The 18,023-nt window shown below is 49.7% G+C and overlaps 1 non-coding gene across 1 annotated transcript; it reads left to right on the top strand.

The window, feature by feature from the left end:
• Positions 1-14,126: 14,126 nt before the first annotated feature.
• TRNAA-CGC (transfer RNA alanine (anticodon CGC)) lies at positions 14,127-14,198 on the top strand. The gene has a single exon. It is a non-coding gene; the product is annotated as a tRNA-Ala (tRNA).
• Positions 14,199-18,023: the final 3,825 nt, after the last annotated feature.

Here is an 18,023-nt window from a genome sequence, read left to right as displayed (position 1 = left end):
CGTTGGGACCCGCGTGCCTTCCACAAAGTTCTACACCATTCGCGTCAGGTGATGAAATCAGATAACATAAGGTTCAGCGACAACAGACAGCGGATAGAAGCATCGATAACTTTCCAGAAACTTCGGATACATGCAGGCGCGTCCCGCGCTGTGCGATAACATTTGTTAGGCGGCGAAACGTGGTCGGCCGATAAAGATAAGTACACGTGTCATTACCCCCCTCTTAAAAAGCATCGACCCGATGCTGCAAACAAGCGAAAGTAATAAACAAAAGCACTCGTAGCAAAGAAAACAACAAAAATAAGGAAGTTCGTCAGCGTCCGTAAAAGGGCTTAAGGCGCACCACGTGGACCACTTCAGATCGTGCGCGGCGCCGCTGTGAATGCGAAATGCCGTCTGGCACGACCTCATAGTCCAGAGCACCAATACGTCGGACGACCTTGTAGGGTCCGAAATAGCGTCGGAGTAGTTTTTCACTGAGTCCTCGTCGGCGTATCGGGGTCCATACCCAAACGCGGTCGCCGGGCTGGTACTCGACGAAGCGTCGTCGGAGGTTGTAGTGTCGGCTGTCAGTCCTCTGCTGGTTCTTGATCCGCAGGTGGGCGAGCTGTCGGGCTTCTTCGGCGCGCTGGAGATAGCTAGCGACGTCAACATTCTCTTCGTCAGTTACGTGCGGCAGCATGGCGTCAAGCGTCGTCGTCGGGTTCCTGCCGTAAACCAGCTTAAACGGCGTGATCTGTGTTGTTTCTTGCACCGCCGTGTTGTACGCAAAGGTTACGTACGGCAGGATCGCGTCCCACATCTTGTGTTCGACGTCGACGTACATTGCTAGCATGTCGGCGAGGGTCTTGTTCAGGCGCTCCGTGAGACCATTCGTCTGCGGATGGTAGGCAGTTGTCCTCCTGTGGCTTGTCTGGCTGTACTGCAGAATGGCTTGGGTGAGCTCTGCTGTAAAAGCCGTTCCTCTGTCGGTGATGAGGACTTCTGGGGCACCATGTCGCAGCAGGATGTTCTCGACAAAAAAATTTCGCCACTTCGGCTGCGCTGCCTTTTGGTAGAGCTTTAGTTTCAGCAAAGCGGGTGAGATAGTCCGTCGCCACGACGATCCACTTATTCCCGGATGTTGATATCGGAAACGGCCCCAACAAATCCATCCCAATCTGCTGGAATGGTCGGCGAGGAGGTTCGATCGGCTGTAGTAATCCTGCTGGTCTTGTCGGTGGTGTCTTGCGTCGTTGACAGTCTCGGCATGTCTTGACGTAACGGGCGACGTCGGCGGTCAGACGCGGCCAGTAATACCTTTCCTGTATTCTCGACAGCGTCCGGGAGAATCCGAGGTGCCCAGCGGTTGGATCGTCGTGTAGGGCGTGCAGTATTTCTGGACGCAGCGCTGACGGTACAACAAGAAGGTAGCTGGCGCGGACTGGTGAGAAGTTCTTCTTCACGAGCAGGTTGTTTTGTAGCGTGAACGACGACAACCCGCGCTTAAATGCCCTAGGGACAACGTCGGTGTTTCCTTCCAAATACTCGACGAGGCCTTTTAGCTCCGGGTCTGCTCGTTGCTGTTTAGTGAAGTCTTCCGCGCTTATTATCCCAAGGAAGGCGTCGTCGTCCTCGTCGTCTTGCGGCGGGGGATCGATGGGGGCGCGCGATAAGCAGTCGGCGTCGGAGTGTTTTCTTCCGGACTTGTATATTACCGTGACGTCATATTCTTGTAGTCTGAGGCTCCACCGCGCCAGCCGTCCTGAAGGGTCCTTTAAGTTAGCTAGCCAACACAATGCATGATGGTCACTGACGACTTTGAATGGCCTGCCATAGAGGTAAGGGCGGAATTTAGCTATAGCCCAAATGATGGCGAGGCATTCCTTTTCAGTCGTAGAATAGTTGCTTTCCGCTTTTGACAGCGACCGGCTAGCATACGATATCACCCTTTCAAGTCCTTCTTTCCTCTGGACTAGGACGGCACCGAGGCCTAGGCTACTGGCGTCAGTGTGGATTTCTGTATCGGCGTCCTCGTCGAAGTGTGCAAGTACCGGCGGCGACTGCATGCGTCGTTTGAGTTCTTGAAATGCCTTGGCCTGCGGCGTTTCCCACTTGAACGCGACATCACATTTGGTTAGATGTGTTAGCGGCTCCGCGATGCGTGAGAAGTCCTTGACAAAGCGCCTATAGTAGGCACACATGCCAAGGAATCTGCGCACTGCCTTCTTGTCGGTTGGCTGCGGGAACTTTGCGATGGCAGCTGTCTTCTGTGGGTCGGGGCGTACTCCTGATTTGCTGATCACGTGGCCTAGGAATAAAAGCTCATCGTAAGCGAAGCGGCACTTTTCCGGCTTCAGAGTGAGCCCTGATGACTTGATGGCTTCTAACACTGTCGCAAGCCGCCTAAGGTGATCGTCGAAATTTCCGGCGAAGACAACGACGTCATCCAGGTAAACAAGGCACGTCTGCCACTTCAGTCCGGCTAACACCGTGTCCATGACGCGCTGAAACGTTGCAGGCGCCGAGCACAGTCCGAATGGCATGACCTTGAACTCGTAGAGGCCGTCTGGCGTGATGAAGGCAGTCTTTTCGTGATCTCTCTCGTCGACTTCTATTTGCCAGTAGCCAGACTTGAGGTCCATCGACGAGAAGTATTTAGCGTTGCAGAGCCGATCCAATGCATCGTCTATCCGTGGAAGGGGGTACACATCCTTCTTCGTGATCTTGTTCAGTCGACGATAATCGACGCAGAAGCGTAGGGTTCCGTCCTTTTTCTTTACCAGGACTACAGGAGAGGCCCACGGGCTTTTCGACGGCTGGATGATGTCGTCGCGCAGCATTTCGTCGACTTGTTGCCTAATAGCTTCACGTTCTCGCGTCGAAACTCGGTAAGGGCTTTGGCGGAGTGGTCGAGCGCTGTCTTCGGTTATTATGCGATGCTTTGCAACTGGTGTTTGTCGAATCCTCGATGACGTTGAAAAGCAGTCTTTGTATCGACGGAGAAGACTTCTGATCTGTTGCTGCTTACTCATAGGAAGACTTGGATTCACGTCGAAGTCTGATTCGGGGACAATGCTCATCGGGGTAGATGCGGCTGAATCCGAGAGGACAAAGGCATTGCTGGTTTCCACAATTTCCTCGATGTATGCGATTGTCGTGCCCTTGTTGATGTGCTTGAACTCTTGGCTGAAGTTGGTTAGCATAACTTCCACTTGCCCTCCGTGGAGTCGAGCGATCCCTCTTGCGACGCAAATTTCACGGTCGAGCAGTAGATGTTGGTCGCCCTCGATGACGCCTTCTACGTCAGCGGGTGTTTCAGTGCCGACGGAAATAATAATGCTGGCGCGCGGCGGGATGCTCACTTGATCTTCGAGCACACTCAAGGCGTGGTGACTACGACAGCTCTCCGGCGGTATCGCTTGATCTTGTGACAGCGTTATCGATTTCGACTTCAGGTCGATGACTGCGCCATGTTGATTCAGGAAGTCCATGCCGAGAATGACGTCTCGTGAACACTGTTGGAGGACAACGAAGGTGGCAGGGTAAGTCCGGTCATGAACGGTAATTCTTGCCGTGCAGATCCCAGTCGGCGTAATCAGGTGTCCTCCAGCGGTGCGAATTTGAGGGCCTTCCCATGCAGTCTTAACTTTCCTCAACTGGGCGGCGATGGGTCCACTCATGACGGAGTAATCGGCTCCTGTGTCTACTAAGGCGGTGACTGCGTGGCCGTCGAGAAGCACGTCGAGGTCGGTGGTTCTTTGTCTTGCGTTACAGTTAGGTCTCGGCGTCGGATCACGGCTGCGTCGTGTTGAACTGAAGCTGGAACGTCGCGTCGTCAAGTCGTCTTTCGTCGGTGTAGTCTTGGCTTCCTGACTTCGTCGGGACGGCGGCGTGTCGTCATTAGGTCGTCGAGATGGTTTCTTCGTCGTCTTCGTCGGCGGCGGAGGATCTTCGTCAGTTCGACGAACAGCAACCGCACCTCCATCGGTTGCTGCTTTTAGTTTTCCGGATATGGGCTCGCAGACCGGCCCCGGGCTGGGCCGGTGTATGGTCGGCGCTGCGGCGACAGGTAGCGGCCTGGTGACGGCGAACGGGACGGCTGTCGAGGGCTCCACTGAGTAGCGGCGAGGTAATCGGCGATGTCACGTGGGCGCTCGCCAAGCTGTGGACGCGGCGCGTTGACGGCGAACCCTCTCAGTCCCAAGTCGCGGTAAGGGCATCGGCGGTACACATGGCCGGCTTCTCCGCAGTGATAGCAGAGCGGACGGTGGTCGGGGGCTCGCCAAATGTCCGTCTTCCTCGCGTAGATGCGCTGGGCGACGGGTGGGCGTGCTGGCGGCGGCGGCGGCGGACGACGGAATTGCGTCGTTGCAGGGCCCTGGCGTGGTCGCGGAGGGGGACCTTGACGGCGTGCGACGGCGGCGTAGGTCATCGCTTCTGGCTGGGGCTGCGGTAATTGAGGTTGCACCTCAGGAACCCCAAGCGATCGCTGAACCTCATCTTTCACGATGTCAGCGATCGAAGCTACTTGAGGCTGCGACGAAGGCAGGACCTTGCGCAGTTCTTCGCGCACAATGGCCCTGATGGTCTCTTGAAGGTCGTCCGAACCCAGTCCTTGGATGGCATACTGCGGCGTGTGCCCCTGGCGGTTATATTGCCGGGTGCGCATCTCCAGAGTTTTCTCGATTGTCGATGCCTCTGCAGAAAACTCAGCCACAGTCTTTGGTGGGTTACGAATAAGTCCGGCGAAAAGGTCTTGCTTGACGCCGCGCATCAGGAAGCGAACTTTTTTCTCCTCCGACATTTCCGGGTCGGCGTGCCGGAAAAGACGGGCCATCTCCTCCGTGAAGATCGCGATCGTCTCGTTTGGCAGCTGCACTCTGGTTTCTAGTAGAGCTTGGGCTCGCTCTTTTCGCACGACGCTTGTAAACGTGTGCAAGAAGCCGCTTCGGAAAAGGTCCCACGTCGTTAAGGTGGCTTCCCGATTCTCAAACCACGTCCTGGCGGCGTCTTCCAATGCGAAATAGACATGCCGCAGCTTGTCGTCGCTGTCCCAACTGTTAAACTTAGCGACCCTCTCATACGTTTCGAGCCAGGTTTCCGGGTCCTCGAATGTTGATCCACGGAACGTCGGAGGTTCCCTGGGCTGCTGCAGCACGATGGGGGACGCTGGGGCTGCCATTGCGGTTGCCTTGTCCACAATCTTCTTGGTCTTCTCAGGTAGAAGTCCGTGCTCCGGGGGCAGCTGTTGAAGACGGCGGCTTGCTCGATGTTCCGGGACGGCGCTGGTGTCGTCTTTGCGGTCCGGACTTGAATTACGGCTTGTCGGGGGCGTTCGGTACATGAACGCACAAGCACCTCCACCAGATGTCACGTGGTGGTGACGTTGAATAACACAGTAGCAATACTGTGAACGACAAAACAAACTTTTATTGGGCGAACCTGTGCCCACAAAACAGGCTACACTTATAGCACAACGATAGCGGCGAACACGCTCGGCGATCGTCGAAAATCTGATCAGCGGGTCAAGCGCGTCGGCTTTTATAGAGCAGTCATCGAATGTTCCAGACTAATCGTTGGGACCCGCGTGCCTTCCACAAAGTTCTACACCATTCGCGTCAGGTGATGAAATCAGATAACATAAGGTTCAGCGACAACAGACAGCGGATAGAAGCATCGATAACTTTCCAGAAACTTCGGATACATGCAGGCGCGTCCCGCGCTGTGCGATAACATTTGTTAGGCGGCGAAACGTGGTCGGCCGATAAAGATAAGTACACGTGTCAATACAAGCTACACCTTGAAAAGAACTGAACAAGGGGAGCATAATTGGCCCCTGGCGTTTGCCTGCCTCCGCGCCAAACGACGATTTCTTTTCAACCTCGTCTGACGACTCGGACGCGCTCTGACTCGAAACATTCCAACCGACAAACGCGCCTTTCTAAATCTTTCATTGCGCTCTCGACAGGGTTTAATGGCATTATATTTACTCTGCCGCATTGTCCTCTCTGCCGCAATTCTGAATTTCTCTTGGCACTGTTTTTGTGCTGTGTTTCGAGTGCCTTTCTTTTCTTTCCGTTGGTGTCTCCTCGGCCTGACCAAGTCCTTGAGTTTATTGTGATGGAAATTAGAAAAAATTCCTCCTTCGGCTTAACTGTGGCTCCCGAGCTAACTCTTTCATCCTCTTTATTCGCACTGAGTGCTTCATCGCAACTCAGTGCCTGACTCTCTTCCTGAATTTTGGGAGGGAAAATGGGAAAGATTTCCTCCTCCGGCTGAACTACGTCTCCCGAGCTAGCTACTTCAACCTCCTTCTCTGCACTGCGTTGCGCGTCGCAACACAGCGCCCTCTCCTCTTTCTGAATTTCTGTCGAGGAAATCGGAAGGAAACTGCGCCTGTCTGCCTCGGCTGCGCTCCGTGGGACTACGACCTGCGCGAGTTCTATCAACTCAAACAACCGCTCCGGTCATGTGTCCTGGTGAAATCATCGCTTCTCACAAATCTGTTCAAAACTAATCAGGTAGAGACCGATGTCATCGAATTTTTCGTACGGCTGAAGCAAACTCATCTCTACGCTTTTCGCTTGTGGCGGCGCATTATCTGCCCTGGATATTCATCTCGTTAATTCTAGTCTTATTTTCGCGAGTTCAATTTCATGCTGCCTCTTTCTGGTGCTCATTTTCGTCCTGCCATTGCTCCCTATCTTCCTGCCACTCTTTCTCTTCTTTCTCTCATTCCTTCTCGTCCTCCCTTTCTTTCCTCTCGCGCTCCTGCTCTTCCTTTTCGCGACATATCTTTTTCCAGGCATCCGTGAGCTCGTCCTCCTCGAAAGCAACTTCGTCAATCGCAGTACGAATTTCGGCTTCCCTCAACCTATGGTTAATCTCCATACCGAGCTCTGCTGCCAAGAGCAACAGCTCCTGTTTCTTTAGCACTGTAACATCCATGCTTTTCGAGAGCTGACCACAACTTCCCCTGTATTGACCGCACACCCGGTGGCAATAAACTATAGCTGATTGCCCGATAGAACCCTATCCTTATCATCCGGCAGAAGGTAGTTTCTCAAGCACTCGCCGAACGTTGAGCTTGCGAAGGCCGTGTCTCCCGGAGCCACGTTCCCAGTTCCGCCAATACCAAATCGTGGAACTGCCTTCTGCTGCTCTTCCTTCCAGATTTCTTGAGTCGTCCAAGACTCCACGCCCTTACTGCGACGGTTGTGCCTCCCTTAACCACGAAGAGGAGGTATGCTGATCCCGGATCTGCAGAGGCCATTCGATCCTCGAAGTTCGTGTCTCCCGGAGCCACGTACACAGATCTACCAAACCCAGATCGTGAGGACTGCCACTTTTATCCCACCGCGGCCACCAGTTTGTTGTGGCTTAGGGTGACGTTTGGGCAATGAATCCACCAAGCCCGTCGACTGCTACGTCAGGCTATAAGACTGAAGGAAAAGGGGTTTATTGGCTTAGTTAGACGGCTGCAGTTACGGAAGCCCCCCCCCCCTCCCTCCTCATGCAGCAGCAAATTAAACGTCCGAGTTCACATCAGGACCCTCTGTCCCACTACTCGAAAAGTCTCCGCTTTTAATACCGTCGTCTTTCCTAGGCGAGCCTACAGCGAACTCCCAAGTCTAGCCAGCAGCAAATCACAATCGTCGGATCCGTTGCGATAGCATGCCGCAACACTAAGCCGTAACCCCGCCTCCGAAGCCCAAAGGTTGGGCATATGCGACAGGAAAGCAACCTGCGAATGCAAGGTCGCCGTCGTTGTTTGATAGCAGGCTGCTAGGTAATGGTGGGGTGGTGGCCTTTTTTGGCACCCGTCCAGAGTCGATGTCCACGCTGCGTTGACGTCTGGATAGGCTATGACGGATGGGCGGGTGTTGGCCTTGTGGCAAACATCCAATTACCACATTTGTGGTATTGAGACGTAACAGCATTCTCTGCCCTCTTTTACTTCCTATCAACCATTATAGAAAACTCGCTTCTGGACTGCTGCACGTTATTACATAGGTAAGTGCTGCAGCTTCTGCAATGCTGCCTCGTCGAGGGGGGGTCATGGATAGTTACGGTAGGCGAGAGGGTATTGTGACCACGCAATGGAAAGGTCCAAACAAGTTTCTCGCGTCGTAATCTTCTGCCACGCTCCTGCTGTACGCGCCATAGACAGGGAGAAAACAGCATTTTTCACACTTCACAAGTTTTACTAGTCAAGGTCATGACGTTTGGACAGTGCCACGTTCCAGCCACATCTGAACGAATTATAAGCCCTCCATGGCTTCAAATGGTCCAAATGCCTGTGTTATTGTGTTTTGACCTATGCTCAACACACACCTTGACCGCCTTTCGACGGTTCTTTATGTATTTCGCGGAACCTGACTGCAGTTGAATTCTTCCAAGTGCCGTTATCGATGCCGTCAAATTGCTATCCTTGGGCACCTTGTGGACGCTACCGGAATACAGCCCGACCTAGAAAAAATCTGAGCTGTAAACGACTTCTCTCTTCCAAGGTCTGCCAAATATGTTCGTAGCTTCGTTCGGCTACGTTCTTATTTTCGACAATTCGTAAAAACTTTTTCAGTCGTAGCGAGGCAACTTACTGTTCTCAAACAGGACGTTCCTTCTTCCTCGATTTCTCAAGTCGCCGCTCTCTCCCAACTCACCACCCTTGTCCCTAATGCGATAATCCTGGCACACTTCGATCCACCAGTCGCAAGCAAAGTCCACACTGGTGCCAGTGGTTATGGCATAGGCACTGTGCTGACAACTTCACCATGGACAGGACCGTGTTATGGCTTATGCTGGTTGGCTCCTGCCTGCCTCGGAGAAAAAATAACTCGATTACTGAAGGCGAGTGGACCGCATGCGTGGGCTTTTGCGAAACTTCGCCCATAAAAATTCGGCCGTCTGCTCATGGTAGTCGTCAACCACCATGCCAATTGTTGGCTCGCTTATTTAAAAGATAATGCAGAAACTCTATTAAAATTTTATAAATATAAGTAAGCATACGCCCTCATGTAAGTTGGCCCACCTCCAAATTTGCATGGCCCACCCCCAGATTTCAAGTTGGCCCACCTCCGAAATTCATTTGCACCCCCCTTCAATTTAATTTTTTCCAGCCCCAAATTTCAAGTTGACCCACCAATAAACTTAAGTTGGTCCACTCCCAAAGTTAGCCCACTCTCAGATTTCAACTTGGCCTCACCCCCAAATTTAAGTGGGCCCATCCCCAAATTTCAAGTTGGCCTACCCCCAAATTTCATTTGCCCCCATTTTAAGTTGGTCCAGTCCCAAATTTCAAGTTTGCCCACCAACAAATTTAAGTTGGTCCACTCCCAAAGCTCAGTTCGCCCACTCTAGGATTTCAACTTAGCCCCGTGCCCAACTTTAGGTGGGCCGATCCCTGAATTTGGCCCATGTCCAAATTGGAAGTCGGACCACCTCCAATTTTTAAGTTGGCCCACCCTCTAACTTAAGTTGGCCCAGCTTCAAATTTCAGTTGGCCCAGTCCACATTCAAGTTGGCACACCTGCAAATTTCAAATTGGCCCACCTGAAAACTTCAAGTTGACCGACCCCCAAATTTAAGTTGGCCTGCACACCCAAATTTCAAGTTGGCCGACCCCCAATTATCAGTCGGCCAACCTCCAGATTTCAGGTTGACCGATCCGCAAATTTCAAGTTGACTCACCGTCAAACTTCAGTTGGTCCACCTCTGCTATAAGCTTCCCCATGCATTTACTAACGAGCCCTGTATGTCTCTATGGCTATTCCCCTTTCATTAATTTTTTTGGTTTAAATAGTTCTTTACCGTTTATAAAGCATCTACATATATTCTACTATAACGATTAAATGTCTTAAAATTGCAAATCGAGCATTTTTGTGCAGACACAAGGCATTACACTTATCGCCTGACGGGGCTGGAGCAGTCGCCAAAGAATGCTTATGCAGTAGGGAGACCCTACATGCCGACCTGGCCCACTGGGCCTTTGAACCTACGTACAAGAATACTCATACTCGAGTGCCTACAAGACAGCACGCTTGCACCATGACGCCAATTGTTTCCCCCTCTATCCTGTGGCCGACGCACACTTAAGACAGTGAAATGATCGAATGCGTCATTTTCGTTTCTTAGATTCTATACATGGGTGATGGGCAGCGTTGTGATTCCTACTTGAGATTGCTTATAGAGTGCTTCGAGTCATCACCCATAGACGTCTTCGTGCGCATGTTCACCTCAAGGACAGCATCTTATATCCGCGTAATGTGTGCCCTGATGGTCCCGACTTCCAGCTGGTCGTACCAACTCGTCTATCTGCGCCCCACAGTTCTCGAGCAAGCGCTGGTCACCTTGGTGCATGGAGGAAGGAAAATATAGGAGGGAACATTACGTAACGCAGCCAGCCTTGGGAAGCGAACGCTCCGTGAAGCTCCAGTGATGGCCCAACACGTGACCTCATGCGCCGAGATCTCGGAGATCTCGGTCCTGTTTTTCCGTGACGTCGTCCACGTTTCGCGGCTGAAGGTTTCCCACCCTTCCTCTGATGTAGCTCCTTGCACGCGCCGAGATTGCGCTTCAGCCACCAGGGGGTTTGTTCTACGTGACACTCGTAAAAGACGACAGCGGTCACTGGAAGAAGACGACGATGTGCCTTGTGCCTGCACACATAACAACAACTAGATATCGAAAATATTCAATTCATATAGATGTCATTGAATCATTAATAACATCGACAGAATGTCAGCACTTACACTTTCCGTGGAAAATCCAGTGGTGTCCATCAAGACAATCAGAAGTAGTGATCACGAGATTATACAATACAATACGATACGTTTATATAACATCATTCGGATGTTGGCTGCGCCGGCAAAAAAGCAATGAGAAGGCTTGACGATGCCGAAGCACCCCACAGACGCTTGGCAGTGGTACACGAGAACATACAAAGAAACAGCGTGAAAACATTTTCAGATAACAAATACAAGACAACAAAGTTGGCGTTGTTAGCTCTACGGGCATCAATTGTGATTATTTGTTTAATAAATGCGGGAAAGTGTAGCAGAACATTTGATTACCATAATAAGTACAGTTCTTAAGTACAAACCATTTCAAACTTGTTCGTGTTGAGTGCTTCGGCTCTTTGCGTTTTATTGTGGACAGCTGTAAGATAAAACAGTTATTTTTCATAACACTTGCTTTATACCGTCGTTGGAGTAAAGTGTCGTACAACTGGGTAAGGCGGGTTATACCAAATGCCTTAAAGATCGGCTCAGTGTGTTCTAGTCGTGGCGCATTCACAACATTTCGAATGACTTTCTTTTGAAACAGATGCAAGCGGTTGGTATTGGTAAAAGATGCCGAAAGCAATGATTACCAACAGAAGAGAACAGTATATTATACAACATTTGCTATGCAGTGCTGCCATGTCCCTCCATTAAACTTATATTTACACAGGACTGGTCTGACAATATCGCCTCTGTGTCCATACTGCCGAAAAACAGAATCACTGGATGTTATTTTTTGTTATGTCGCTGATACAAGTTGTTAAGATAAAGACTTCTAGAAATTCCGCTTGCTTAATTAGGGTTAATTTTATCATCAGAAATAATACTATATTTCGGTGCGTCAGTTATAGGGGTCAGCCACAGGGACATGTTTGATGCCGTTTGCGGTTACATACAATCAACTAAACGAATAACTTTTCGAATGTTATTTTATTATTTGTTTCTGTGTTTTTTCAACGAATGAGGAATACTCTAAAAAAGTTAAGTAAATGTTTCTGCACACAATTCTCGGCAAACCCCAGCGTGGGTATGAGCCAAAATATGTGGCCATCATTGTCATCTTCTTTCGTGGACTGGCTTTTCCATCTTGGCTAGTGCTTGTGATACTCGTAAATGTACCATGAAAATAGTTTCTGCCTAGTTTATTTCCACGCAATAATATTCATTGCAACATGCGATGCTGATAACATTAAAATCAAGCCTGTGAAATTTCTGATAGATATTATCGCTCCAGTACTAGCCCATATTTATAATATATGCCTTTCTACCGGTGTGTTCCCGTATAAAATGCAGATGGCAAAAGTAGTTGCATTGTTCAAGAAAGGTGACAAAACTGCCCTACCTAATTATAGACCTGTGTCTATTCTCCCTATATTTTCGAAGTGCTTGGAAAAATAATTTTTTGCAGAATATCAGACTTTCTGGACAAGCACAACTTGATAACTAAGCATCAGTACGCTTTCCGGAAAAATATGTCAACACAGCTAGCTTTGCTTGAACAGAAAGAACTAATTCTAAATAATTTTGAGAAACGTTTGCTAACATTGGGAGTATTTGTCGATTTTTCAAAAGCCTTCGATTCTATAAATCATGATCTCTTGCTTAGTAAGTTAAACCACTACGGTATACGCGGCAATGCACTTGACTTGATTAGGTCGTATCTTGGTCATAGAAAGCAGTTTGTACAAGTAAATAGCTTTAAATCTGAAGTTCGATCGGTCAATGTAGGTGTACCCCAGGGCAGTATTTTAGGGCCCCTCCTCTTTAATATCTTTATTAATGATTTAGTAAACATTGATGTTGATACGCGTTACGTAATCTATGCTGATGACACTACGTTATTCTTTTCATCTAACCGCCCTGCCGAATTGATTATAAGAGCTAATACAGTTTTGAATAAACTATACACATGGTCATCTGACAACGGTTTCACTATCAATTCACAAAAAACTAAGGCGGTGTTATTTCGCGCTAAGAATACGCAAATTACTCTAGAGGAAGATTTGCTAATGAACAATTCTAAAATTGAACTTGTACACTCGGTAAAATCGCTAGGTGTATTTTTTGATCATACTATGACGTGGCAGAGCCATATAGATTTTCTTGCTAGTAAGCTTTCACAAATCACTGGAATATTTTATTCCTTGAACTATCTTCCTCGCTTTATTAAGTGCTTGTTATATAATTCACTTTTTCTCAGCCATTTAAATTATTGTTGTTCGGTCTGGGCTACCACTTCTGACACAAATATCAACAGGCTGTACATACTGCAAATGAAGGCTCTTCACGCTATTTGCAATAAACCATACGATTTCCCTTCAGCTTATTTATTTCATAAACTTAACACACCGAAAGTACAGGCCCTTTTAAAGTATCGTTTAGTGCTTGCGTATAAAAATGAACAGAAAAAGAACATCAACTACATTACTTCTATGGCTAACTTAAAGCTATACGAAACTCTATACAGCACAAGAAAGCCAGAGTACTGGCACGTACCAAAATCGCGCACAAACTATGGATCAGAAATGCTGTGCTCCAGACTACCTCGGTTATTAAACGATCTTATTGTTAATAAAATTGGTATTGCAACTTGTTCTCCTCCTGATAGTCTTGATTTTTTCTCTCATATGTGAGTTGTACAATGCCTGTGTGCTTTTGAGGTGCAGTGAGATTTCGTGTTTTTGCTTGCTTGCTCACATCTTGCTTTTGTTGTATTTTTTTTCCTCGCCTGATTTGCGATGCGTGTGCATGATATGTTGTAATGCTTGAATATGTGTGTACTTGGGAAAACTGTGTTTCCGCGCTGCTGCTCCCTTATTTTCTTTTTGTATTTTTAAGGGTATTTGGGGCTGGTCAAGCTGCTACGAGCAGCTTTTTTGCCCACTTTACCCCCGCAAAGCTGTATTTAGTTTTTGTGGAAATAAAGCATACATACATACATACATTCGTCATCATTCAGGCATAACAAAGCAAAATCGTTTCATCATGTACACATACGCACCTGCAGGACAAATATCAAGTTACGAACAGAACGGTTACGTATTCCAAGTCACACCCAATGTGAACAGGGATGAGAAAGGTGATTTTCGATGCTAGCGAAACACCTCGTGTGATTCCGGTACACAGTAAACGGGCAGCTGCGACTTTTGATACGGTGACCTCCGAGATGGCAATACTCGCGGCGCCGTGCCGTATTCCGAGAAGCCATGTGTGAATATTTTCAGCACCACTTGGCCTCAGGTATGCACGGCGCTTGAAGACACAACCACGTCCCTACACAGACGGCGTAGGTAGCTTTGGTAGCGTACGCTAAGCATCCATGGCCCGCATAAATTCATAAGCGGAGGCGTTGGAAACCGTCTCGGGGGTGTAGCTCAGTGGTAGAGCGCTCGCTTCGCATGTGAGAAGTCCCGGGTTCAAACCCCGGCACCTCCATTTAAGCGTCTTTTTTTCCTTTGCGGTTCTACTGAAGGCATTTTTAAAACGCTTTCCTGAGAACTGCCACTCAATGACGAAGGAACGTGGGATTTCACAGGCCATGTATAGCACGAAGAGAGAGAGAGGACTGAACTTTTATTTGGTGAAACGGTAATTCGAATCAGAACCCGGTTCACCCTTGGTGGGATGATTCCTTATTCCAATAACCCTCTGGCTTGGGCTGCCTCCTTGGCCCGGGCGACGAGACTGCGTTGGTCGTCCAGGTCATCAGAGGAAAGCTTGGCCTCCCACGTTGCAGTTGTTGTATGGATCTGCGGTGAATCGGGGCGCTTTTCATGTGCTTCTATGGGGCGGCCTTCTTTGGAGTCGTCTTGTGGAGCTTGTGATGTAGAGTCTGCGGATGAGTCACGCAGTAGGCAATCCTGGACCATGTGTTGCAGGGTGTCTGGGACGTCGCAATAGGGGCATGTGTACGAGTACTGCGTAAGTTATAGACTGTGCATGATTATTCCGTGTACGTAGGTGTTCGTCTGTAGACGGCGGAGGATGACTTCTTACTCTTTGCTCAGATTCTTGTGTGGTGAAGCGTACGTTCTTTTGCTGCGTCGATGGTGTTGCAGAAGCTTTGAGTACTTTAGGGCGATGTCATCGACGTTGGTGGCCGGCCTAGTGTGGGATGGCAGGAAAGCCCGGCTGGTATGCTGGCGGACAGCAGCGTGTGCCGCCTCATTTTCTTCCTTGCGCTGATGGCCGGGAAACCAGTTGATGTGGGTGTCGGGGAGCGGGACGCGTGCGGTGTGATTTCTAAGTATTTTGAGCACTGTTTCTGATATGCGTCCTTTTCGATAGTTGCGAGCTGCTGCTTGGGAGTCTGTTAGGATTACTACTACTTCAGGGCAAGTAGCTGTCAGAGCGATTGCCGCTTTCTGTGCAGTCTCGGGGGCTTTTGCACGGATGGTGAAAGCTGCGAGTTCTTTGCCTTGGTGATCCGTGAGGCTTAGGGCAAAGGCGTTTCGTTTAATATACCGGGAAGCATCGGTGTACCTCGTATCAGGGTCTCTCGCGTATTTCTTGCTGTGTGCGCGGATTCTGCTTTGCTGACGCTCCTTATGGTAAGTTGGATGCATATTGCGCGGTATACTCGCAACGCTGATACAGTCCCGGACTGCAGGTGGGATTCTTGCTTTCTGTTCTGTGTCTACAATGTAGCTTTTACTGTAGTTGAGGTAGCGCAAAACTGCACGTCAGGTGGGTGTGAGCTTGAGCCGCTTTAGTTGGCTGATTTTATGAGCCTCGACAAGCTCTTCCCACGTATTGTGGACGCCGAGCTTAAGTAGTTTCTCCGTTTACTGCCATGGGTGGGAGGGTCAAGGCTACTTTGATTGCCTTTCGAATCACAACTTTGAGTATCTTGATTTCAGCCGGCTTCAACGTCAAGTAGGGAGTTCCGTAGGTGATACGGCTAGTTAGAAGAGCTTGAATTATGCTTAGTGTGTCGTGCTCCTTGCGTCCACTTCTGTGGTTTGTGATCCTCTTGACGAGGTGCCTAACTTGTGACATTGTGCATTGGAGACGCGGGAGAGTGGCCGCCCCTGATCCGTCCTTGTGGATGTGAAGTCCGAGTACGCGAACAGAGCCGACTGTAGGGATCTTGGTTCCGTTGAGCGACACGTAGGATGGGGTTCGATATAGCTGGGCGGTCTTCCTCGTGTCCGTGCTCTCAGGACGAGAAGCTCCGACTTTTCGGCTGCACATTGCAGACCGCAGTCTCGGAGGTATCTTTCGATAGTATCGACGGCTTGTAGATTGCGTTCTTGTTGTCCAGGAGTAGGTGCTGTGGTCCAGAACGTGATGTCGTCGGCGTAAAAGGCATGGCATAGGTTTGGGATGGCGTTCAGTTGTTTCGGTAGCTTGATCATTACGATATTGAAAAAGGAGGGGTGAAATAGCTGATCCATCTGGGGTTCCTTTGTTGGATAGCCTAAATTTATCGCTGCGGAGGTTGCAGACGCCTACTGTTGCTGTTCAGTGTGTCAAAAAGCTGCTGATGTAGTTGTACATCCGGGCTCCGCAGCCTGCATCTTCGATGTTGCGGAGAATGGCTTCGTGGCTCAAGCTGTCGAATGCGCCATTTACGTCGATTGCGAGGATTGATGATTTGCGTCTGTGATCGAGGTAGTCAAGCAAGTCTTCTTTGAGGAGCAGGGGTACGTCCTACGTGGACAGATGCTGTCGGAATCCGAACATAGTGTGCGGCAAATGTCCGTTCTCCTCGAGGTATGGTGGTAACCGGTCGTGCATCATGTGCTCGAGGAGTTTGCCCACGCAGGGTGGGAGGAAAATGGGGCGGAGGTTTTCTATGCGAACGGGTTTGTTGGGTTTGGGGATCATGGTGACCTCCGAATGTTTCCAGGCTGCTGGTAGGTCCCCCTTTTCCCAGCAGTCATTGTAGTACTGTAGCAGTGCTCTAGTGGCAGATTGCGGGATGTTTCGTAGGAGCTCATTAGTTATTCTGTCCTTGCCGGGACTGGTGTTTCTGGTGTGTTTGGCTAAGGCTGCGTGGAGCTCTGCCTGGGTGAATGGTCTATCGAAATCTGGGTTTGGTGCGTCGTCGTACGTCTTTCCGCTCGCTGATGAAGTGGGCTTGTCGCTGCTAAGTATTTGCTGAAGCTCACGAAGATCATGCTCCGATCCAGCGCGATTGTGGATCAGTCTGCGCAGATCTTGTCTCTGTTGCGTTTTGGCGCGATCGGTAGCTAAGAGCGCGCGTAGGCGATGCCAGATTATCTTGGTGCTGAGTGTCACTTGTATGCTGTCAGAAAAGGTTTGCCAATTTTGCCTGCTAAGTTGATCCGCGTAATCTTGGGCCTATATGGCGAGAAGGGCGATTCGTTGCTTACGTTTTCTATTGAGTTTTCGTCTCTTCCACCTCTTCATGAGGTTTCTTTTGGCCTCCCAGAGATGAAGGAAATGCGGGTCGACTGCGGGGGTGTTGGTGCTTAGTTGGATGTTCTTGGTGTGGTTTTCTGCATTGATGAAAAGGCCCTTGAGCCAATGGTCGATGTCGTCAATTGTTCTGTTGCCACTGAGGTTGTCTCTGAAGGACTTTTAGTCTTTTAGTTGAGCAACTCCAGTCTTGGTCGGTTTCCGGTTATGCGCGATGTCAAGTTGGACAGTGTGGTGGTCGCTTCCGAGCGTCTCTGAGAGTTTTTGCCCCCGGAGACACTGTTCCCGACTCTCGTGGCCTACAGTGGGTTGTTCCAGAAGGTCAGCTTGTGTTATTGAGCAGTGTCGTGCACTCGGGCTCCCTCCTTGTTGGGGCTTGGATAAGCCTATGCTGTATGTGAGGCGTTGAAATTTCCCATTATGACAACTTGATGGCCTTTCGTGTATTTCTTGAGTTCACGGACAAAGTGGTTGAATTCCGGGAGTTGATCACGAGGAGGGCTGTATATGCTGGCGATAAAGAGGCTTCGCTACGTTTTTCTGTCTGGTATGATCTCCACTAGGGCGTGCTCGATGGGGATTTCTTCTATTTCGTGTTCTTGCGTTGTGAGAGTTTTCTTGGTTAGGATGGCTGTGCGTTGAGTTTGTGTATGAGCGGTGTATCCTTGAAATCGGACGTTGTGGGTATTGGTTTCCTGTAGGGCAATTACATTAGGGTGGTCCGGTTTGACGAGTTTACATACCGGGTATGGAAGGATCGACAGTTCCATTGCCAGATGCGCAGAGTTTCTTGCGGGCTCTTTGTTGTGGTTTTAGGTGTCGCCATCATGAGGCTCTTCAGTTTCACAGGCAGCTTCATGGTTGGGTGAGATCGAG

Source organism: Dermacentor andersoni, chromosome 3 (assembly GCF_023375885.2).
Source record: "Dermacentor andersoni chromosome 3, qqDerAnde1_hic_scaffold, whole genome shotgun sequence".
NCBI classification, from domain to species: Eukaryota; Metazoa; Arthropoda; class Arachnida; order Ixodida; family Ixodidae; genus Dermacentor; species Dermacentor andersoni.
This window is presented reverse-complemented; position numbering and strand designations above follow the sequence as displayed.